Source organism: Macrotis lagotis, chromosome 6, assembly GCF_037893015.1.
Source record: "Macrotis lagotis isolate mMagLag1 chromosome 6, bilby.v1.9.chrom.fasta, whole genome shotgun sequence".
In the NCBI taxonomy this organism is placed as follows: domain Eukaryota; kingdom Metazoa; phylum Chordata; class Mammalia; order Peramelemorphia; family Peramelidae; genus Macrotis; species Macrotis lagotis.
The window spans coordinates 16,540,490-16,548,497 of NC_133663.1; positions in this window are offsets into that span (position 1 = coordinate 16,540,490).

Here is an 8,008-nt window from a genome sequence, read left to right on the forward strand (position 1 = left end):
ATTAAAACTTTGTACCCTCCTCAGGTACCCCTGTACACTCTAGAGGCTTACTAAATATTAATACAATGAATGCGTGAATTAATCCTGACCTGAGATTAATTCCCAACAAACCTTAAAAAAAAATAAAAAGGAAGGAAGGATAAAAAGAAAGAAGAAAAGTTTAATTTGTATTATTAACATTCTCTTCACCTTTTAATAAAACAATAAATCAAGCCCTGATTTGTAACAATTTTTCCATTTCTTGTTTTTTTAGGTTTTTGCAAGGCAAATGGGGTTAAGTGACTTGCCCAAGGCCACACAGCTAGGTAATTATGAAGTGTCTGAGGCCAGATTTGAACTCAGGTCCTCCTGACTCCAGGGCCAATGCTCTATCCACTGTGCCACCTAGCTGCCTCCCAATTTTTCCATTTCTAAGGTACAAATGCCCTCGCTGAAAATTTAACAATGTGCCTTCTCTAGAAATTTTCAAACTATCTCCACCAGACCATTACTTCAAACCAAGATCCCATGCTACTTGTTCAAGGCCCTTTTCCATCCTCATTGCCCTCCTCTGGACATTCTCCAGCTTATCCGTGCCCTAGAACTGTAGCCTCCAGGATGGTATACAATTTTTCAAGGGAGGTTGGTCACCTTCCCAGAGTTCATTTAAAAACAGGTCATTTGGAACATTGAAAACATTTTCTTCCTAGAAATGGTGGGTGAGTCAGCCAGCTACCGTTTATTAGGTGCCTACTATGAACCTGTCACTCTACTAAGTTCTGGGGTTATGAAGAAAGGAAAAGGTAAGTCCCTGTTCTCAAAGAGTTCACTGTCCAGTGGAGGAGACAACATGTCCAAATAAGATATATACAGATAAATTGGAGATGATATCAGAGGGAAGGCTCCAGAATTAAAGAGAACCAGGAGGGTCTTTTTGTAGGATATGGGACTTTAGCTGACAATTGAGGGAAACCAGGAGAGAGAAATGAGGAGGGGGAGAGGGAGGTATATGAGTGAGTGTGCCCAAAGGCCAGAGATGGACTACCATAACTGAGGATCAGTAAGGAGGCCAAAGTCATGGGATCACAGAGAGTATGGGCCTGAGTAAGGTGTAAGAAGACTACAAAAGTGGTTATGAAAGATTTAAAAGCCAAAAGAGGGAACCATGAGGAAATGGGGTGAGTGGGAAATTGAATGGGTGAGAGGGCAGAAGAGGAAAGCATTGACATGATCATTCTTTTTCTATAAGATCAATTTGTCAACTGAAGGGAGAAAGGACAAGAATAGGAAAAGACCTGAGGAAGCCAGACCAATGAATCCTGTATAGCAGCATCTAGACATGAGGTGCTGAGAACCTGTAGCACAGGGTAGCAATTTCAGAGAAGAGATGGACTCCAGAGCAATTTCTGCAGGTAGAAAGGCAATAACAGATTGAATATGGGAGTGAAAGGTAGCAAAGAATCAAGAACAACATATGTGATCAAACTTGGAGCAAACAGGAGATCCAGGGGTCAGTGACAAGAGGGAAATGCCCTCAGAGTCTGATGGGGGAAGAGATGTTGGAGAAAGGACAGAAGGCAAGAAAGGGAGGAAGTGTGTGTGTCATAAAGAACAAGTTTGGATGGGATTTTCCAGGGCTCTTCCCATATTCTCCCTATCCCTACCATTCTTGCTGCTAGGGGGGAGGAGAAGGTGATTTTAGAAATCTGACATTTCACAAAATCATAGAATCTCAGACTTGGAAGGGAGGCACCTCCTGAGCCCTTGGACTAACCCATACTTGATTGAATAAGACTTTTTTGCAGAGACATCCCACAAGGTTGAACCTCCAACCTTTGGATAAAGAGTTTTTGTAAGGGAGGTCTCCCTATTTCTCCAGGCTCTTTGGGAAGTTTTCAAGTCTTATACCAAGTCTCCACTTGCCCTTCTCCATTTCCATCCAGGTTTCCTCACTCTGCCCCAAAGGCCAAGTCCAACAACCTAATCCTTCCTTGTGACAGCCCTTCCATTACTTGCTGGCTAGCCCCTGCTCTGTCCCTAAGCCTCTTTCCTAGGCTCATTTGAGTCTCTTCTCTTTCCTCTTTACTTTCTACTCAAAGATTCTTAACCTTTTGTATTCCCTGGCCCCTGTTGGCAAGCAGTCTGCTGAAGTCAAAGGACTAGATGTGCGATAATAAAGGGGTGAGATTTTTTTTTCTGATCCAAGGTCACAGAATCCCTTGAAATCTATCCATAGACCCCTCCCCAGGTTAAATAGACTGTGCTAAAAGCTTTTCTCCTGATCATACTAAATTGATTCATCCCCCAAATGGTGCTAACACAGTAATCTAGATGTGGTTTGATTAGAGAGAAGGAGAGGACCCAACACTTCTTTATTGCCAGTCAGTTATATTACTTATACTACTTCAATCCTCTTGTAAGCCCTTCCTTCTTAAAAAATAAATGGGGGGGCAGCTAGGTGGCACAGTGGATAGAGCACCAGCCTTGGAGTCAAGAAGACCTGAGTTAAAATCCCACCTCAGGCACTTAATAATTGCCTAGCTGTGTGATCTTGGGCAAGTCACTTAACCTCATTGCCTTAAATAAATAAAATTTTCAAAAAAAAAAGATAAAGGGGGGGGCTTTCAAATCTGGCTTCAGAAAATTATTAACTGTGTGACCCTGGGCAAGTCACTTCACCCTGTCTACCTCTTCTGTAAAATGAGTTGAAGAAGGAAAAATTACAGGATATTTGCCAAGAAAAACCCAAATGGGTTCAAGTAGAGTTGGTCACTACTGAACAACACTAACAACAAAAAAGTAAGAAAGAGGCAAACAACTTTGCATAGAAATCAGATTCTATGTCTATGGGCCATCAGAGAAACGCTCTTCCTCAATGACATAGAATTATAAGCTCAAAGCTTTAGGATGGAAGAGAATCTACATGTCATCTGGTCCAAGCCAAGACCCGGGAAGTTAAATGACTTAACCAAGACCACTCAACTAAGAAAAGGCAGGATCAGGATTTGAACCCAGACCCACCAGCTCCAAACCCACATATAGTTCTATGCTACAATGAAAGAGTGTAGAAGTGCTGGGTGGGTGGATCACAGCTTTACTCTGCAGCCCTGTGATGTCACCACCCCCAGCCATTTCTCCTGCGTGCCTCTACAAAGTGAAGAGAAGGGAGGAGACTGATTTGTAAAGCCTGAGGATGTGGGAGAGTCTGTGGGAGTCTCTATCAGAATCCATTCTGGGAAGCGTCAAGGACTAAAAAAGCCCAAGCTAGGAAACATGTGTCTAGAAAGATAAAATTGTCACCACCTAAACTGTATCTCCCTACCCACACAAAAGCTCTAAAAATGTAGGAGATGTGGCACCTGTTCACAAAATTATGAATCGAACAGCCTTAGGTTCCGTTGTTAACTTTTTCCATAGCTACTTCATCTTTTTTTTTCTCATAGGACTTATGTAACATGACTTCCTCGAATATATTAGACTTTTATCAGTAAAAGTGCTGATTTAATTGATGTACTCCAAATTAGTAGCTTTCCCCAAAATGAAAAGCAGTAACGCATCTGTGAATTCCGGGAAAGGAGAGACTACCAAGGCCTGGCAAAAGGAAGCTTGGCCCAGGAAGTGGAGGTATTAGAATTCCCCATACATTACCCTTTGATTTGATTTTACATGCACTGTGAAGCGGTTCCTTTCCCACTGAGAATGGTGGGAGACTGTGTTGAGTTCTGGGCATAACATTTTAGAAAGGCCATTGGCAACCAGTATGACCAGATTGGGTTGAACAGGTGGTTTGAAAGACTGGTCATTGAAGAATCACTTAAAATAATTGGGGTGCTTAGAGAAGACTTAAGAGTTATCTAATTGGGGGCGGCTAGGTGGCACAGTGGATAGAGCACCGGCCCTGGAGTCAGGAGGACCTGGGTTCAAATCTGATCTCAGACACTTAATACTGACCTAGCTGTGTGGCCTTGGGCAAGCCACTTAACCCCATTTGCCTTGCAAAAACCTTTAAAAAAAAAAGAGTTATCTAATAGCTTTCTGGAGTTATCTGATAGGCCAGCATTGGAATTATGGATTGGATTTGTTCTGTTTGGCCCCAGAGGGAAGAACTGGAACAGTCCATGGACAGGACACAGAGATCCACTTAAAGCTTGAAGCTCAAAAGATAATGAGTCTCCCCAGGAAAGAAATTCAATGGAAGCTAAATAATCACTCCTTGAAGATGCTTTAGAGGGGGCCAAACCTTCTGCTTGAGCTGTTTTACTAGAGGATCTCTTTCCAATGTGGAGATTCCCAACAATCTATTTTTTTAACTTTTTTTAAAATTTAAGACAATGGTGTTAAGTGACTTGCCCAAGGTCACACAGCTTGAACTCAGGTCCTCCTGACTCCAGGGCTGGTGCTCTATCCACTGCACCACCCTAGCTGCTCCTCCCAACAATCTTAGGGCTGAGATGATGGAGGAAAAGTCTCCTCTTGCTGGTCCAGCCCATTTGTTTTCCAGCCTATCTTGCTCTTAGCCCTTCAGTTCTCATAAATTTCCTGGTCCTTAATATTTTCCTGTCCTATTTGCCATCTGCCTTCATTCATGAACCAGGTTTCATCTGGTCTGGGTTCTGATCCATTGTTTGCCCTGACACTTGAGTTCTCTACTTGGTTGATGACTCACTGCTTCATACTGGCCTTTGATCCATAGGTGCATCTGGACCCCTACACATCTAACTGTCTGTTGACCCACCACCTGGCCCCAGGGCATTACTAATCTTTTCTAACCCTGGATCCCTATACCTGTCCTTCCCTTCTACCTCTGACCCTCAGGTGTCCCATGTTGAATCTATACTGAAGACACTTTTTGGATTTCTATTCCTAGGTATCTAGAATGATGATGAGACTTCTGGGTAAATAGAGAAGTCTGGGGTGATAAGATGAAAGACCAAAATGCATCACAGATTCCCTCCACTTCAAACTCTTCATTTTACAAATGGAGAAACTGAGGCACTAACAGGTCATCGGATTTTCCAAAAGTCACACAAGAAGTAAGCATCAGAGTTAAGCTTTGAACTTAGGTCCACTGGAGAATCAGAACTTTACAAAACTGAGCTGTCTCCCTAAGTGTTGAGTATTCATTCAAGTAATTCTACAGACAATACTAGGAGTTCACTATGGGGACAACCCACCATTAGCAGAACATCTAAGTGAAAGCATTTGTGAGATATGTTAAGGTCAAAGCATTGACGTGAGCTCAGGGCTAGAAATAAACAGCTAGGAGTCAACCACATGGAACTGATAGGCTGAAGGCATGAGAGTAGATAAGTTTTCAGAGTTAACCAACTTGACTGTAGATATTGAAAGAATAGTGGAATCAGGACTGAATTGGGGGAAACTATCAGTCAGTCATCAAAGAATAACACCTAATATTGGGGGAAAGAAGGGGAGCCAACAAAAGAGCCAGGAGGTAGAGGAAAACCATGCAGTATCAGGGAAACTAAGCGAGGAAAGAGTATCAAGGACTAGGGATGATCAAATATTAGCTATTCCCCTGAAAAAGTCCCAGAAGAAGAAAATTAAGAAACTCCTCCCCCTCTCTCATTATACAAACACACACACACACACACACACACACACACACACACATACACACACACATACACACACACACACACACACACACACATAAACGCGTACACACGCGCACACACAAACAGGGCAACTCTCTCAGACTATGCATTGTGGGAAAGGTCTTGAACTATGTGGGGAGATGGAGTTTCATAACCAGGTCATCCATACCAGAGGTCTAATCTTTATTCCCTATCCCAGAGATGTTAAGCTTGGTACCAGTAACATTTCTGCGAAGGGCCAAATCAGATTAAAATTTAATTGGGCAATGTTTAACAAATCAAGAAAAATATAATGCAATAAAAATAATGTTAACCTGTGGTTTTCTAAGTCAATATACAGTCTGCAAGGGTTGGGTTCTATGTGACACTACTGCTATATCCCCTAGAACTGTGCTTAATAGATGGATTGATGGATTTTGTTGGATGGACTGAATTAGGTGACTCTAGCCAACATGAAATGGCCTGGTGGAAGTCCCTCATTCAGATGCCCCCAGTTGACACTCTACTCATTCTTCAATATGATCTCATCAGTCAGCACATGCATTGAGCCTGGATCCAGATTCCTTAACCTGAGTCTTTTCGGTCCTCTCCTGGGGATTCCCCTGTCTATACTTACCTTTCCCTCAGAACTGGTTTTACAGTCATGGAATATTGGGGCTGATAGCAGCAATCCCTTTGTCTCTGCTGTTCACATTGCCCAACTTTTTTTTAAATTTCAAACCACCATCAGGAGAATTTCCTTTTCTATTAATCATTCTGTTGTAAGAGTGTCTGATGAGTCACAATTATACTGCCTTCCTCAAAGAGCTTCGCTTTCTTTTTTCCACTCTAGAAACTTGTTTCTATAGTGACTTTGCAAACTTTAAACCAGAGAATAAACTTGGCTTTCCTGCAAACACACAAGCCTCCTAAAAACATGAATCACTTTGAACTTTGCCCGGCCCTTCAGTTAATGGAAACCGAAAAGATACAAGAGGTGATTGTGGCCATTGAGCTTACTCATCCAATCAAGCTGCTGGTATTTTTATCTTAGATAAACGATTTTCTGCCAGGAAAATAAATGTATATCGATGTTCCATGTTAAAATGTAAAGTTCTTTGTCCCTTGAATTCTATAGACACGAAGCAAATGAGTTTTGTGAAACACAGGCCTTTCCATATATGATATATAAAAGGTCTAAAAGACATAGTTTCTGGATAATTATTTTATGAATTATTGTTTGCAGATATGAATAAAAGGATGATCATTTGGCCATATCTCCTAAACCAAAGATCATTTATGATCTTCCTGAGGATGAAAATCAACTCTGGGCCAACAAGTGAAGAGAGAATGAATATTTTAATGGTCTTATTTTAATTATAATGAGAGGTGGGATATGTAACTGAGTCCTCAGTCTTGGACAAAGAGACTTATCTATACCCATATCGCCCACCTAAAGTAATCTAGACAAAAGGGGGGATCCACTTACACTTAGATCTGTCTGACTAAAACACAATGAGTTGGAATTCACCAATTCACCTAAACTAGAATTTCTTTCTTTTTAGAAAGATTTTATTTATTTTGAGTTTTACAATCCCTCCCCCATTTTTGCTTAACCCGCCCCCAGAATACATTCTGTTAGTCCTTACATTGTTTCCATGGTATACATTGATCTCCGTTGAATGTGATGAGAGAGAAATCATATCCTTAAGGAAGGAAAATAAAGTATAAGAGATAGCAAAATTACAGAATAAGGTAGTGACTTTTTTTTTTACTAAATTGAAGGTAATAGTCTTTAGTCTTTGTTCAAACTCCACGATTCTTTCTCTATTGCAGACAGCCCAAAATTGTCCCTGATTGTTGCACTGAAGGAATGTGTAAGTCCATCAAGGTTGATCCTCATCCCCATGTTGCTGTTAGGGTGCACAGTGTTCTCCTGGATCTGCTCATCTCACTCAGCATCAGTTCATGCAAATCCCTCCAGGCTTCCCTGAATTCCCATCCCTCCTGGTTTCTAATAAAATAATAGTGTTCCATGACATACACATACTGTATAAATTAGAATTTCTTTATCTTGATCATATCTAAGTTTTCCCAGTCCAGGAGACTGAATAGCCTAAAAGGGTTGTTTTCTGAATGAGGAAATAGAAGGGGGAAATCCTGAATCTCCCCAGTAGTACATTGTTATTAATATGAGAGAAATAGTTGCATCTCTCTCATATCTGATGGCACAGATTTTTCTCAGAGTTCTTAGCATGAAATCTGTGAACTTTTTTAGTATTCTGATCAATGTTTTAAGATGCTGTAATTGGTTTTCTTTGCTATTCTATGTACATTATCTTATTCATTTGAGAACATTTTTCTATGACTTGGCTGCCAAAGTAGTCCATGCTACAAAGTAAAGAATTCCTGGCTTAAATGAAGATCTCACTACT